The sequence below is a fragment of the Rhincodon typus genome, chromosome 13 (assembly GCF_021869965.1).
Source record: "Rhincodon typus isolate 14 chromosome 13, sRhiTyp1.1, whole genome shotgun sequence".
Taxonomy (NCBI): Eukaryota; Metazoa; Chordata; class Chondrichthyes; order Orectolobiformes; family Rhincodontidae; genus Rhincodon; species Rhincodon typus.
In genome coordinates this window covers 60,783,650-60,801,269 of record NC_063344.1, presented here as the reverse complement: position 1 = coordinate 60,801,269, position 17,620 = coordinate 60,783,650, and the positions used below count along the sequence as shown (strand labels likewise).

Here is a 17,620-nt window from a genome sequence, read left to right as displayed (position 1 = left end):
TGCTGCTTGGCCTGCTGTGTTCATCCAGCCCTGCACCTTGTTGTCTCAGTGATTAACAATGGTGGTCGAAAGAAGCATCCAATCAAACACTATGGCATACAATTAAGCAAACTATAATGTGGGAAAGGGTGTGCACAATGTGGGAAAATGTGAGGTTATGCATTTTGGTAGGATGAAGAAAAGCAGACTAGTTTCTAAGTAGGGAATTGGCTCTGGAAATCTGAAACACAAAAGGATTTAGAAATCAGAATCCATCATTCTCTTACAGTAAGCATGCAGTTGTTGAGAAGATTTGTAGCTCGGGTTGTGGATGAGATTACAGACTTGCTCGCCGAGCTGGTGTGTTTGATTTCAGACGTTTTGTCATCCTTCTGGGTAACATCGTCAGTGCAACTCCGGTGAAGCGCGGGTGTTCCATCCCGCTTGTTATTTATATGCCTGTTTGCTGGGGTGGTTGGTATTACTTCCGGTTTTGTTCTTCAGTGGTTTGTATACCGGGTCCAGTTCAATATTTTTGTTGACGGAGTTCTGGTTGGAATGCCACGCCTCAAGAAATTCCCTGGCATCCCAGTCAAATTCGTGTCCTTTGTCCATGCGTATTGAGACCAGTGAGAATTGGTCGTGTCTCTTGGTTGCTAGTTGGTGTTCGTGTATCCTTATTGCCAGTTTTCCTCCAGTTTGGTCTGTGTAATGTTTCTCACAGTCCTTGCATGGTACTTTGTATATTACATTAGTTTTATTGTTCGTGGGTAGGGGGTCCTTTAAGTTCGTCAGTAGCTGTTGCAGGGAGGTTGATGGTTTGTGGGCTACCCTGATACCTAGGGGTCTGAATATTGGGATGTTGGGAGTACCAGCAACCGTAAACAGAGCTGCATCAGGACAGTATTCAAATGAGCCACAACACACTGCAGCAACCTGGAATTGCGCAAAGCAGAACAGGAGCACTTGAACGGAGTTTTTGAAAGGAATGGATACCCAAAAAGCACAATCCTCCATAACCTCTGCAACAGAGCACAACAAGACGATACAACACGGCCAGACACACTCGTCACCCTACCGTACATCAGGGACATATCAGAGATGACCACAAGACTACTCAGACCCTTAGGTATCAGGGTAACCCACAAACCAACAACCACCTTGCGACAGCTACCAACAAATGTAAAGGACTCCATACTCACAACCAATAAAACTAACGTAATATACAAAATACCATGCAAGGGCTGTGAGAAACATTACAAGAGGCCAAACTGGAAGAAAACTGGCAATAGAGATACATGAACACCAACCAGACACGACCAATTCTCACTGGTCTCAATACGCACGGACAAAGAAAGACACGAATTTGACTGGGAAAACACATCCATAATAGCACAAGCCAAATAGAGACATACCAGGGAATTCCCGGAGGCCTGGCATTCCAACCAGAACTCCATCAACAAACACACTGAATAGGACCCGATATATAAACCACTGAAAAACAGAAGTGGAAGTAATACCAGCCACCCCAGCAAACTGAGTTATATAAATAACAAGCGGGACGGAACACCAACGCTTCACTACAGGTGCACTAACAATGTTACCTAGCAGGGTGACGAAATGTCTGCTATCAAACGCACTGGCTTGGCATACAAGTCTGCAACCTCAATAAACATGCAGGTTCAGTTAGCAGTTAGAAGGCAAATGCAATGTTAACATTCATTTTAAGAGAGCTAGAATACAAAAACAGGGATGTACTGCTAAGGCAGTATATGGCTTTGGTCAGACTGAATTTGGAATATTGAGCGCAGTTTGGGCCTCATATCTAAGGAACGATGTGCTAGTCCGGAGGGAGTCCAGAGGAAGTTTACAAGGATGATCCCAGGAATGAAGGGCTTGTCATATTAGAAGCAGTTGAGGGTTCTGGGTCAGTACTCTGTGGAATGCAGAAGGTTAAGGAGCATCTCATGAAACTTTTAGAATACCATGGGGCTTGGACAGAATTCATGTGGAAATCATGTTCCCATTAGTAGAACAGACTAGGACTTGAGGGCATAGCTTCAGAGTGAAGGCACAAAACTTCAGGACTGAGATGAGCAGAAATTTCTTCAGCTAAAGGGTGGTGAATCTGTGGAACTCATTACCACAGAAGTTTGTAGAAGCCAAGTCATGGAGTGTACTTAAGACAGAGATATCAAGTCATTGATATACATAGTAAACAATGAGGCTCAATGACTGACACAACTTGAAAAAGACCTGCTAATCCTGACACTGTCTTCTATGTTAACCTATCGTCAGTCCATCAAATGTATTAGCCCGATATGGGATCTTCTGTCTTGTGCAATAACCTGTTATATGGTGTTTCATCAAATGCCGTCTGGATATCCAGGTACAATACATCTCTCGGTTCCCCTTCATCAACTCTCCATTAACTGTCATATCCTCAATGGACTTGATTAATACAAGGACCAAGGGTTATAGGGAGAAGGCAGGAGAATAGGGTTGAGAAAAATAAACAGCCATGATCAAATGGTGAAGCAAACTCGATGGCCCAATTCTGCTATGATATCTTATAATATTACGGAACTTTGGTGTTAGGCCAGGGGACTAGGAATTTTAAGGAACCAGCAGTTGATGATTAACATTCTAATAAAGAGGGAGAAAACCAATAAATAAATTGGCAAGAAATATAAAATTGAAAAATAATCCAAAATATAAACATGTTTCTGCTGACATATAAAAAGTAGTTAAACTAAATATCCCAAGGTGCTAATGGGAGGAAAGATCTTTTAACAATCTCTATTATTAGAGACAACATATTTGATAAACTAATGGGACAAAATGAAGATAAGGTGCCTGGATTTGATGTAAAGCTGATGTGATGTGCTTGCGCAAAAATGGAGGGAAACAGAAAGCAGAAAATTATAGATTAGTTAGACTAGCATCTGTTACTGAGAAAATGCTATATCCATTATTAATGAATAAAAAACAGCATTATAGAAAAACTGACCACAAAGTTAACATAGCTCTGTGAAAGGGAAATCATAGTTAATAAATTTGTTAAGAGTCATTTGAGGATTATAACAAGTAGAGTTGATGAAGGGGAACCGAGAGATGCATCATTCTTGGAGTTCCAGACGGCATTTGATGAAACACCACGTAAAAGGTTCTCGCACAAGACAGAAGATCTCATATCAGGGTAATACGTTTGATGGACTGAAGATAGGTTAACAGAGAAGACAGTGTCAGGATTAACAGGTCTTTTTCAGGTTGGGTCAGTCATTGACCCTCATGGCTCACTATCTATATCAATGACTTGAAGGATTTGATCGAATATGAAAATAGGTGGGAAGTCATGTTGTGTGAGGACTCAAGGAATCTGCAAAGAGATATAGATATGTTGAGTGACTGCGCAAAAAATTGGCAAGTGGAGTTTAATGCAGGTAAGCATAAAGTTATACACTTGAGTAGGAAGCTTCAAAACAGACTTAAATGGGTGACCCCAAAAATGTGCAGGGGGATCTGGGATATGGGGCAGCAGAGTGGCACAATGATCAGCACTGCTGCCTTACAGGACCTGGGACCCAGGTTCGATTCCCGCCTTGGGTGGCTGAATGCGGCGAGTTTGCATGTTCTCCTCATCTTTGCGTGGGTTTCTACTTGATCCGGTATCTTTCTTAAGTCAAAAGATGTGGTGTCAGTGGTGGAGCATTTTGGGGCAAGTGATCAAAACTCTATTAGTTTTAAAAAAGCTGTGGAAAAGGACAGACCTGATCTAAAAGTTAAAGCTCTAAATTTGGAGGAAGGCCAATTTTGATGGTATTAGGCAGGAACTTTCACGAGTTGATTGGGAGAGGCTATTCTCGATTAAAGGGACCGTTTTAAAGTGGGAGGCCTTCAGAAATGAGGTACGGGAGTTCAGAGACACTATGTTCCTGTTAGTACGAAGGGAAAGGCTGGTAGTTGCAGGGAACAGTAGAGGACAAGAGAAATTGAGGCTCTGATCAAGAAAAAGGAGGCGGCATACATCAAGTATAAACAGCTGGGACTGAGTGAATCCCTCGAGGAATATAAGGGCATGAGGAGCATACTCAACAGGGAAATCAGGAGGGCAAAAAGGGGTCATGAGTTTGCTTTGGTAAATAGGGTTAAGGAGAATCAATAAATTCTACAAATACATTAAGGGCAAAAGAATAACAAGAGAGAATAGGACCCCTTAAAGATCAACAAGGTGGTGTGTGTGTGTGGAGCCACAAGAGATGGGTGAGATATGAAACAAGTATTTCTCGTACTTAGAAGGACATGGAAGCTAGACAACTTGGGGAAATAAATAGTGATATCTTGAAAACTGTCCGTATTACACAAGAGGTGGTGCTGGATGCCTTAAAATGTATAACAGTGGATAACTCACTGGGACTTGATCAGGTGTACCTCAGAACTTAGTGGGAAGCTAGGGAAGAGATTGCTGGGGCCTTTGCAGACATATTTCTATCAGTTGCCAAGGGTGAAATGCTGGAAGCCTACAAGGTGGCAAATGAGGTGCCATTATTTAAGGAAGGCTGTATGGGAAAGCCAGGGAACTACAGACCAGTGAGCCTTACATCAGTGGGGGGTAAGTTGTTGGAGGGGATTCTGAAGGACAGAGTTTACATGCATTTGGAATGGCAAGGACTGTTTAGGGATCGTAAACATGGCTCTGTGTCGGAAATTGTCTCTCAATAACTTGATTAAGTATTTTTGACGTAGTGACAAAGAAGATTGGTGAAGACGTTGTCTAAATGGACTTCAGCAAGGTGTTCGACAAAGTCCTGCATGGTAGACTGGTTAGTAAGGTTATATCACATGTAATTCAGTGGGAGCTAGCCAACTCGACGCAAAATTGACTCCGGAGTAGGAGAGAGAGGGTGGTGGAGAAAGGTTGTTTTTCAGACTGTAAGCCCATGACCAGTGGTGTGCCACAAGGATCAGTACTAGATCCACTGCATTTTGTCATTTATATAAAAATGATTTGGATGTGAATATAGGAGGAATGGTTAGTAAGTTTGCAGATGACACCAAAATTGGTGGTGTAATGGATAATGAAGGTTATCTTAGAGTACAAGGGACCTTGACCCAGATGTGCCAAGGAATAGCAGATGAGTTTAATTTAGATAAACACAAGGTATTGCATTTTATTAAGGCAAATCAGGGCAGGACCTACAGTTAATGGTAGGGATCCAGTGAGTAGGGATACAAGTGTCTAGTTCCTTGGAAGTGGAGTCGCAGGTAGACAAGAGTAGTGAAGGCAGCATTTGGCACGCTTGCCTTTATTGGTCAGTGCACCGAGTACAGGAGTTAGGATGCCATTTTGCAGCTATTCAGGACTTGGTGAAGGCTCTTTTAGAATACCGCATTCAATTTTGGTTTCCCTGCTTTAGGAACGAGGTTGTTAAACTTGAAAGGGTTCAGAAAAGATTTACAAAGATTGCAGGCTTTGAGCTATACGGAGAGGCTGAATAGATCGGGGCTTTTTTTCATGGATTGTCAGAGGCTGAGGGGTGACCTTATGGAGGATTATAAAATGATGAGTGGCATAGATAGGATGAATAGCCAAGGTCTTTGCCCCAGAGTAGCGGAGTCCAAAACTAGAGGGTGTAGGTTTAAGGTGAGAGGGGTAAGATTTAAAAGGGACCTGAGGGGCAAATTTTTCACGCAGAGGGAGATGTGTGGATGGAGCAAGCTGCCAGATGAAGTGGTGGAGGCAGGTACAATTATGACATCTAAAAGGTGTCTGGATGGGTACATGAATAGGAAGGATTTAGAGGGATATGGGCCAAATGCTGGCAAGTGGGACTAGATCAATTTAGGACATCTGGTCGGCATGGATAAAGTGGACCGAAGGGTCTGTTTCCATGCTGCACAACTCTATGACTATGTGCAAATTAGGTTGGTTGACCATGCTAAATTGCTCCAGTGTCCAGGGTCATGCAGGTTAGGAGGATTGGCCACAGTAAACGCAAGATTCCAGGGACAGTGTAAGGGTCTGGGGTGGGTGGGATGCTGTTTAGAGGGTTGGTGCAGACTCAAGAGCCAAATGGCCTTTCTGCACGTTAGCGATTCTATTATTCTAAACTCTTAGAAACACAAAGTTAGCATGCAGGTACAGTAAGTAAACTACCATAAGTAATCAGGAAGGCAAATGGAATTATGGCCTTTATTTCTTGCAGGGTTAGAATTCTAAAATAGGAGAGTCTTCTTATAACGGTACATGGTGTTTAAAAGGCCATATCTGGAGTGCTGTGCACAGTTTTGGTCCCTGTATTTAAAACATGTACTAGCATTGGAGACAATTCAAAAGATTCTCTAGACTGATTCCTGTAATGAAAGGATTGCAAGATCGAGAATAGGTTAGATGTCGATACATTAAAATTTACAAGAATGCGGGGTGTTCTTTTTGAAACATGCAAGATTTTGAGGGGCTTGACAATGTTGACGTTAAGAAGTGGTCTCCACTAGTGGGGAATCTCAAAGACACACAATTAAAACTAAAATGCAAGGAATTTCTTCTCCGAGAGTATGGAATGGAATTCCCTACCCAAAAGGGTAGCTGAGGTGAGATCACTAAAGTACTTAAGATGTCGATAATTTTTGAAATATTAGGAGTTGATGGACATCCTGAGCTGGCTCGAAAAAAATTGAGGCCTGGGACAGATCAGCCATGATCTTGTTGCACGAATGAACTGACTTAAGCTGGGCTAAACAGCCTATACACGCTCCTATTTCTTGGGGTATGAGCTTATGTAAGGGGGTCAACTCTTACAATTACTGTCCATGTAAGTACATGTGAAACAGATTTGAGATGAAGTCAAACAGTTTTCTTCCTTATGTTGTTTCTCTCGTCTTCAAAAAACAGAAGAGCTCTATTTACCAAAAAAGCCAGACAATAAAGAGATAAGAGAGAACATAGTACCTAAGCAAAACACATGCAAAAAGTAAAAATTTGAAACCAGCTAATGGGAAAATCACTAACCACACCAAAGGGTAACAAAACAGATCATAAGAGCTACAAAAAGGAGTATGAAAGAAATTTGTTAGCAATATCAAAACAACAAGTTTAACTATTACGTTTGGAAGATGATGATCAGGAACAACCTGGGCCCTTAAGCTGCTATCAGTAATATTATCAATGATAATTAATAAATAACATGCTGAAAGACTATATCACATCAATATTTTGGTAGAGAATGCAGTCAACATGCCAGAAGGTTGAAGGGAACTATTACAGAAGCAAGATAGCACTCTCTAAAATTAACGGAGTAACTACAAAAAAAAAATCACTGAAGAATGTCAAAATCTCAGAACCAGATTGTTTCCATCGGAAGGTTTTAAATTTAATTGATGTTCCATCTACTATATTCCCAAGTTCTTTTGATTCAAGGACTGTTCCCTTAAATAGGAAAATTGTGCATAACACTTTGCTACTTAAGAAAAGGTGACAGGATGGAAGAAAGAAATCAAACGTGCCAGTTTAACATCAGTTTTTGGGAAATTGCTGGTCAATAATTCTGGTGACAGTGAATGAATGTGATGAAATTATTCATCTAATCACTGAACAAATATACTCAAAAGAGTATTTCACGTCTGATGAAGAAGTTTTTTTTGTAGAGGTGACTAAAGAGTGAACAGAGGAATATCTACATATATGATTTACATGAACTCCCATAAGGCCTTTGATAAAATATCTCAAAAGAGACTGTTAGTCGAAGCTTAAGTCCACAGATTTGAAGGCAAACTATTGACAGTATGTACACACAATTGGCAGGTAGTCTAAATGGCAGGATGTGACCCAAAACAAGCTGGGGCCTCTATTTACAGCATTTATTAACAACTGTGATGAAATAACCACATATTCAAATTTGCCTATGACACAACGTTGGACAGTATTTTAAGGAATGTAGATGCAAACATAATATTACAATGGTATACGAATAGGTTAGAGAAATGAGCAAACCATGGCAAAAGTCACCCCCTTTGGGCCTGAAAAGGGATAGGAGATTACTTTTCAAGTGTTACACCTTTTAAAACAGACAAGATCCAGAGTGACTTCAGTACTCAAATACATTTCTTAAGAAAATGTTATTAACAGGTACAGAAAATAATAAAATGGATTAATTAAATACTGGTTTCCTGTCCTGAAGGACCCCCAGATACATTTTAAGAATTCAGTGATAGTCCATCGACGGAATTCAATTTCACAATCTGCCTCAAGTTCAGCCTCTGGGTTATTACTCCAGTATTAAAACTACTAAATTACCTAACTAAATTAAGTTATTGAGAACTCAATGCGGGGCTTCAAAAACATGGGGATGTTTCTGGATTTTGCAGTTCAAGGTGGATTTCTTGTGTAATAATGATTGAGGGCTGGAATATCAAAACAGAAAACCTTAACTTGTGACTCACCCTTAAATCACTCATAAATCTATTATCAAGTTCAATTTATTTACAGTTACTGCGATTTAGGAGTCACTTATCATTAGATTGGTCATTAATTCAGACTTGTAATCATCAATAAGTCTAACATGGTCTATTATCCTGCTGATTCAAGGACATAATGTTCTCTGAAACTTTCTCAGAGTCATTTAAGAAATTACTTGTGTGTGGAACTAGTTACCACAGAAGTCACATCTTCTCAACTTATCCTCTTACCGAGGTATGGTGGCTCTCAGATTAAACTGCCAGCAGTCACCTACGTCTAATAAGACAGCAACCCGACGGTCCTCTGGGACTAAAACAACTTCAGTTACTTGTTTTATGGAGCAATGCAAAAGGACAGCTACCTCAGTTTTTTTTGAAGTTTGGCAGTACTGGGTGGTAGGCATACAATCACTGCTCTAACCAATCTGGCCTGAAGCCAATATACTGTGCTATTTAGATCATAGAATCCCTAGTGTGGAAACAGGCCCTTCGGCTCAACAAGTCCACATCGACCCTCAGACATCCCACCCAGACCGATCTCCCTATAACTGACCTAATCTACACAGCCCTGAACACGATGGGCAATTTAGCATGGCCAATCCACCTAGCCTGCACATCTTTGGACTGTGGGAGGAAACCAGAGCACCCGGAAGAAACCCACGCAGACACAGGGAGAACGTGCAAACTCCACACAGATAGTGTCCCAAGGGTGGAATCGAAGCCAGATCCCTGGTGCTGTGAGGCAGCAGTGCTAACCACTGTGCCACCATGCCACGCGGCATTTCATTTAACTACATTTATAATAGCTGTGTTGCAGCTAACTGTTGCAAGTTGAGACAAGGTAGTTTTTTTTTCAAATTATGAGTATGATTTATTTGGTTACTCTTTCACTCTTTTGTTCCAGAAGCCTTTGCTATCTAGAATCATACAGTCCATGCAGCATTGAAACAGGCCCTTTGGCCCACCATGCAAATGTGATTAACAAACCTCAAACTACACTAATCTATTTACTTGCACTTGGTCCATAGGCTACAGTATCTTGGCATTTTAAGTGCTCATCCAGATGCTTCTTAAAATGTTCCAAGTGCACCAGCCTCCATCATGCTCCTAGGCAGCACATATCTACAACCCTCTGGGTGAAAAAAATTTTTCTCCAATCTCCTCTAAACCATTTGCTCCTCACCTTAAGCTTATGCCCTTTGGTCTTAGACATGTCTGCCATGGGGAAAGAGATTCTCACTATCTACCCTGTCCATGCCTCTATAATTTCCTATACCATAATCAGATCACCCCTCAGTCTCCCCTGCTCCAAGGAAAACAAAGCCAGCCTCTTCAATCTTTGCTCATAATTGAGCCTTTTTGTCCCGGTGAATTTGATGATTTTCAAGGTTTTTTCAATGAATCAATCAGAAATTCAGTATGCAAATTTCCCTCACAAACAGGTGTTTCCTATGTTTGTTTTCTGTTTTTAAAAAAGTACAATGCTTGTGCTAATATTCAAAAGGTTTTTTTTTTTAACAATTCCAAATTAAAACTGCAACATCTCTGCGGTATCACTGCTTCTCAGCAGTTAGCCAGTGGAACTGGTTAATTTGATGACCCACGTCCGTACAAAAAAATCCAAGAAAATTTTAAAAACCTATTGATTCTTGGTATTTATTGGTTCACACATTTTAAACACTGTGCGCTACTGGCTTTCAGTGACCCATTTTCACACGAGACCAGTATACACTTTATGGACTGGAATTTTTATAATGCTCCAAAGTTTGTTTCTTGACATTGACCAAGGATTCGAGTAATGGCGGGGAGGGGTTGGAAGTATAATCATAAACTTTAGTATTACATGCTTGCCCATTAAACAATCTCCAAGTGCTCCAAAGTCTTTCAAAATCCAATATACTCCAAATGTTAGTTGCTGTTGTCACATGCACACCACTACTTCAATAAAACAAGTGAAACTTTTCCACATGACTGCCAGGTCATGACTGATTAAATTATGTCAAGTACAAGGATACTAAAAACACAACTGAGTAATTTTCAAGTTTTATTACAGTTCTGAACAAAGAACACAGAAAATAGCATTCCTGATTTACTATCCAACATGTTGTATGACCCATATCAGTGTATGGAAGTCGTTCACACATTGTGCAGTGTAATAATGGAGGTTCCACTCCCCTCCCTCATTAAGACATTTTTAGCTTTACTCCTGCCAATTACACTGTGCAGAACAGATGAAATGCAAGCTCAGCAATGACTGGTGATTTTCTAGTAAGAGAGCAGCTCACTAGATTTATGAGATGATACAACAGGACAACACAAAGGAATAATTGCTACAACTTGTAGTATCAAGAGCCTGGTCACTTTAAACAAGTTTGGGGGACAAATAACCGATGTATAAGCCAGATCACATCTTGTTTCATCACAACAGTACTGCAAAACTGTTCATTTTTTCTTTAACAAGGTGCCAAAAAAGATTAAGATGCCTATATTTCTGTCGATATGAAGTCGGTGCTAAGGCAAGGCAACACTCAATGCTATGCTGTGTTTAATCAAATGCAAAATGCATGCTCGATTCAGGTTATACCAGTGTCTTGGGGAATACAGGCAGCACTAATGCTTAGGGAGCCCAAGACCGGACAAGTGAAGCAATCTGCAGACAACTTCAAAGATAGTAGCTAACCCCTCTAACTGCAATACAAACACTGTGTTGATGTTAGCAACGCTTTACGAGCGTGGGCCACTCAGCCATGCACATCCATATCAAATCTGAATCTCAGCTATTGCGTATGTTGAGTCACAATCTAAAACTGCGCAATCCTTCTGCATCAGCTGCAATCAAGTACATAATTGAAACTAGGATAGAAGGGTGCAATATTGCAATTGTGTACCTTAAAGATGGCCTGTAATACAAACACAAAGTTCATGCTCCTCAGTTATTTCATCGATGCTAGCAGGTAAATGCAGTTAGTTGTACAGCACTATGAAGCTGTTGAAATTAATCAGAGCTCAAGGCACACATACGCAAGCCATATACAGGGAATTTCTTAGCTGCCTCCAGCAGCAAGTAAAAATTCCTACGATAGTAAAATACTTGACTGGATCAACTGCTATTTTCCATTTCTTTTTGCTGCAAATTTCAAAATTTAACACCAGCCACTTGCACAAGCAGTACCATTTCAATCATGACAGTCCAAAGATGTGCAGGTTAGGCGGATTGGCCATGCTAAATTGCCCGTAGTGTCCAGGGTGTGTAGGTTCAGTGGATTAGCTCTGGGAGATGACGGGTTACAGGGAAAGGGTAGGGGCAGGTATCTGGGTGGGATGTTCTTCAGAGAGGTGGTGCGGACTTGTTGGGATGAATGGCCTGTTTCCACACTGTAGGGATTCTACGAAAACCTACGGTCCACTACACATTTAGCATTAATGCAATACAAAATGTCACACCACAACTGTCAATCATAGTTTAAATGTTGCCTTGCATAAATTTTTTTCAAAACATTTCCATTACATTAATGCTGAACATTAGTTATTTACTGCACTTCTGTAGTCAGCAGAAAGCCAACAGCAATGACAACACAACCAATATAAATGGAAAAAGATGCTGGAGTAGTATGGGGAACAAAAATGGCTGAGGAACTGAACAGAGATAGTAGGAAGGGGTCCAGACCCAAAACATCAGCTTTCCGGCTCCTCTGATGCTGCTTGGCCTGCTGTGTTCATCCAGCTCTACACCTTGTTATCTGAGGAACTGAATAGGTACTTTGCAGTCTTCATGGCGGAAAACACCAGTAGCATACCAGAACTTCAAGAGAGTCAGAGGCAGACCATCACTAGGGAGAAGGTGCTGGGGAAGTTGAAAGATCTGAAAGATAAATCACCCAGACCAGATGGTCTGCACCCCAGATTTCTGGAGAAGATAGCTGAGGAGATTGCAGAGGTATTGGGGGGGGGGGGGGGGACCTTTCAAGTATCACTGGAGTCAGGAAGGGTCACAGAAGACTGGAAAATGGCTAATGTAGCATCTCTGTTTACGGGAGGGAGGCAGAAAATAGCAAATTTTAGGCAAGTTAGGCTGATATTGGTTATTGCCAAGATTTTAATTAACTATGAGATTGTGGAGTACTTGGAAGTGCAAGGTACAATAGGCTGAGTCAACTCAAGTTTGTCAAGGAGGTTCATGTCTGACATCTGTTAAAATTCTGAGGAGGTATTGAGCAAGTTAGACAAAGGAGAGCCAGTGAACATGATTTATTTGGATTTCCAGAAGGCCTCTGATAAAGTGCCACTCAAGAGGCTGCTAAATAGGATAACAGCCCACGGTGTTAGGGGCAAGGTACAGGCATGGATAGAGAATTGGTTGACTGGCACAAGGCAGACAGTGGGGATAAACGGGGGTTTTTCAGGATGGCAGCCAGTAACAGATCACAGGTCAGTGTTGGAACTGCAACCATTCACATTATGCATTAATGATCAAGATGAAGGAATTGAGGCCATTGTTGCTAAGTTTGCAAATGACACAAAGACAAGTGGAAGGACAGGTAATGCTGAGGAAGCAGGAAGGCTGCAATCCACTAATCTACATCTTAGACATGGTCAAGTTATTCCAAGCATCATCTAAAAATACATCAGGAAACACTATTATCCAAGACTGGTATATGTGCTTTGAGCATCTAGCTCTCTGGGGAAGGGAGGCAAGAGGGGCCGAAGCACACAAAACAAAAACGAGGTTTATCACAAAGTTAGTCCAGCCCTCACTTTGCTGACTGCACTACATCAAAAAAAGTCGACAGTCAAATGACAGACGTACGAACTGAGAGCTCTCATTTTCTTACCACATAAACTTCCTAATTATGAGGATAAGGAGAAATTTGAATCTCAAATTGGCAAAGATTTATAGATTGTGCACCACTGAAATCCCAGTGGCACTATGGTGAGTGGCAGTACGTGTACCTGAACTGCAGAAAAACCAAACAACTTAGGTGAAAACAGCAACATGATCTATGCAAAATCAAACTACTGATGGTTTTGGTTCTATAACAAATTTTGGCAAAACATGCAATGATCAATAGCAATAAGCAACACAATCGTAACCCAATGGCAAGTTAAAACCTAGAATTCCCTAGGCTGTGAACAATGGACCATTCAAATATCCCCAACTCAAATTAATAGATAGTGTTAAATAAGGCTATCTTGGGATATGGACCTAAATTGAGTTAAGATACAGTCCAGCCATGATCAAATGGAATGGTGGAAGTTGTACAATGGGCTGACAAACCAAAGTCTCCCAATTGGAATTAGGGCCAGCATCAAATTGAGAACTTTGATTTTGAATATTAATAGGGTCTTTTTTTGTTGTTTTCAGGCACAGGATATTCGAAATACATTTTTCCAGACTGTTAGCAATTTTTACCTTTTATAGAGGCAAAGATTTGACGTAGGAGTAGACAACCATTCCGCCCCTCTAGCCTGCTCTATTGTTCAATAAGATCGCAGCTGATCTGATTGTGGCCTCAACTCTATTTTGTCATCAACCCCTGAGGATCTTAGATCTTTTGACTAACAAAGCAGTCAATCTATATTTGCCTTGAAAATATTCAAAGACCTCATGTACCATTCTTTGGAAAGAGTTCTACAAATTCAATCAACTGATCATGGAAATGAGACATTTTTATCTAAAATGGGAGGCCCCTTATTTGTAAACTGTGTCGCCTAATTCTAGTGTCTCCCACGGGGAAGAAACATTCAGCATCCACCCTGACCAGTCTCTTTCAGATCTTATACATTTCAATTACAGCACCACTCAGTCTTCTAAACTCCAATAGAAACATTCCCAGCCTGTCCAGACTTTCATTAAGTAAGCCCTTCCATTCCAGATACCTTTGCTGAACTGCTAACTCATTTAAATCCTTTCCTAAATAAGAAGCTCCTAACTGTATAGAGTAGTTGAGATGTTGTCTCAAAGTGCTGCAGCAATACATGCCTACTTTCACATTCCACTGCCCTTGCATTCCATTTACTTCCTGAAATGCTTGATGTACCTGCACACTAAGTTTGAGGTTCACATACCAAGACGCCCCGATCCCTCTGTACTTCATATCTGCAATCTTAGTCCAGAGTTGCATTTCTATTCTTCCTGCCAAAAGGACAACTCACATTTACTCAAATTATATGCCACCTGCCAAACTTTTGCCCACATGCTTACCTATACCCTGTTGCAGATTAGTCTTGCTCACACCTTACTTTGCTCTCTATCTTTGAGTTTATCAGCAATCTAGCTACCATTGATTCAGATCATTGACCTCTCTATTCATTGAGATAAATTGTCAAAAGCCCAACTGAACCTTATGACACTGTACACATCACAACTCAGCAGCTCTAAGTACAACTGATCAGTGCAATACAAAATTTAAACAACAAAGAAGTGCTTTGCAAGCTACTGTAAATCAATTCTTATCCCTTTACTTGAAGCAAAAATGGAAAATAAAAGCAAATGGCATTTATAATTCCAGTGGAGATTTTATTATTGAGTGAAAATTTCAAATACGTTGACGAAACGTAATTGTTTTTCTCTACGGATGCTGCCAAACTACTATTTCCAGGGCTTTCGACACACATTCCAAATTAATGCCAGGTCACGCAATTAACCAAGTTGCAGAGAATCCCTACAGTGCACAAGCGGGTCACTCAGCCGATCGAGAGCATCGCACACAGACCGACTCACCTACCCTATCCCCATAACCCTGCGTTTCCAATGGCTAATTCCCCCTGACTGACACATCTGTGTGCACTATGGGCAATAGAGCATGGCCAATCCACCTAACCTGCACATCTTTGGACTGCGGCAGAAAACCGGAGGAAACCCACGCACACTCAGGGAGAATGTGCAAACTAAACACAATCATCCGAGGCTGGAATCGAACCTTCTGTGAGGTAATAGTGCCGCCCATTTGCTCAACATTAAATGCAGTCTTTTTTTTGTGGCTGCTATAAGCGGTGATCCTTCAAAACCAGAGACGATCAAAATAGCGTTGTGTATTTCAACAAGGGATGCGAGGCTCAAGATGTTAAGACAAGAGCTGTCGACAATAACAAAGCAAAGTGCGAGCAAATTTTAAAAAAAAAAGCTGGGGGGGTTGGCATTCAAGCATCAACTGAAAACCCCTCTTCAATGCAATCTTCGCAAATCTCAATTCCTCACTTCACCAACATCCCCACCCCCAACAAATACATCAGCCGGTGTGAACCATTTGTGAGGCCGATGCTGTGCGTGACAAGTCAGGAAGCAGTCAATTGTCAATGTCTGCAACCAGAGGCTGGGAGGGAGGAAGGCAGCGCGGACACTGCAAAGGAAACACCCGCCTCCTTTCCCCCCGCCCACAATAACCATCGCCATAGACGAGGCCCGAAACAACAGCCTTTTCACCCAAAACAAGGCCCGCAAAGGATACGAGGGCTCGAAGAAACAACACCACCACCACTAAACCACACCCCCATCCCCGGGGAATCAGCCATCCGCAGAGCCCAAGGGCCCACCTTCCGAGGGAAAGGTGGTGATGGGGGTGGGGGGGGGAAAGGTGGTGAAGAAGTGGTGGGGGGGGGGGGGGAGCTCCCCAGGCCCCGGGTGTCAAAGGGTTGATCAAAACGACAACGGCCCGGAACCCGACAATCGGACGGCGGATGCAAGGAAATGGAGAAGCCCGGATCCCTGGGGTGTCAGCGGTTGGAGCCACGGCCGGGGAAGGGGACAACCCACCCTGACTGAACGATTCCAGCGATGCAGACTCTCGTCTCTCTCTCTCTCTCTCTCTCTCTCCGCCTCACATCAGCGACGCTGCGCAACAACTGCAAACCACCCCCTCCCCTTCACCTTCCCGCCGCCACTTCCGGCCAGCCCGAGCTTGGCCACGCCCACGCCACTTCCGGCCCTCTCGCCGGCGGCGCGCTGACGTCAGGTAGCGGTGGTGGGGGAGGAGGCGGCGGCGGTGGTGACAATGACATTCCCCGCCTCCCCGGAGCCGTGACAGTGACAGAAAGTACGAGAAGGATCGAGAAGGTCCTGCATCGTCTGTGGAGAGAGAGGAAGGAACGAACGAACGACAATTACCGCTGACGGCCACAATGTGAAACTTTGTCCGAAATTTGACAGATGATAGACGGTTCATAACCGATGACAACAAGGTGCAGAGCTGAGTTTTGTTTTAATGTATTTTATGGCAGGACACACCTTTAAAGCAGGTGGGGCTTCAAACCCAGGATCTCCTACCTCAGAGGTATGGCCACTACCACTGCACCTCCAGAGCCCTAAGTGATGGGCTTTATACTGCAGAAAATGGAAGGGGACAAGGAGATATCACAGCTCAGTACTTCAATGAATGGCAACGATTTTTGGACAAACTGATGAGCAGCTGCAGTTATCCAATTACTTCAGTCGCTGGTGGAGACTATTTGGCCCCTCAGCTGTTCATATCAGCTTTTTAAAAAAAAATCAATTTTGCTTTTACTGAACCATGTCAGCTTTCTGTATGGCAATCCAGTCAGCCTGATTTCCCCCCAACCACCCCTTAATCCCCAAAATTTGACCAGTTTTCTATTCAAAACCTCGATTGTCACACACAAATGGGCAGCGTTTCCCAGTTCATTACTACAGGCTGCATTTTAAAAAAAAGTTCTTCCTGACAAACCCCCTTTATGCTACTTCTAAAACCTTAAAAATGTGTCCCCTGTGTGTTGTTTTACCGGCTAATCAGAACAGAACAATTTTTCTTTGTCAGAACTTAGTTGGGAATGGTGCACCAGTAATCATGCGCCATTGTTCACACATTGTTACAAGAAGTATAAACATGTAAAATTTAGAATGAGACCAGCAAAGCCCAATTTATCTGACTGACCAGGGCAAAAACAAACCACACCGGATTTTCTTCAGTAACAGTAAAAGACAAAAGACCTGAATCTGCTCAATATTCAATGAGATTATGGCTGAGCTGATAACCCGTTATTCTGCTTTTGTGCCTTATCTCCATAGACCTTGATACCCTTTTTAAAATTCTGTCCATTTTAGCCTTAATTGTAATTAATGATCTTGTTTCTACAGCTCTCTGCAATAAACAATTCCACAAATTAAAACATGAAAGAGGAAATGTCACCTCATCTCTTTTTTAGCTGAGTGGCCCATTATTCTGGGATTGTG

The 17,620-nt window shown here is 42.0% G+C and overlaps 1 protein-coding gene across 1 annotated transcript in view; it reads right to left on the bottom strand.

The window, feature by feature from the left end:
* The window catches only part of fam168b (family with sequence similarity 168 member B), a 46,955-nt gene extending 30,643 nt beyond the window's left edge, over positions 1-16,312 (bottom strand). The window contains exon 1 of the mRNA XM_048604411.1: positions 16,187-16,312. The gene's annotated coding sequence lies outside the window, so the exon portion shown is untranslated. The remainder of the gene's footprint in view (positions 1-16,186) is intronic.
* Between the last annotated feature and the right edge of the window lie 1,308 nt (positions 16,313-17,620).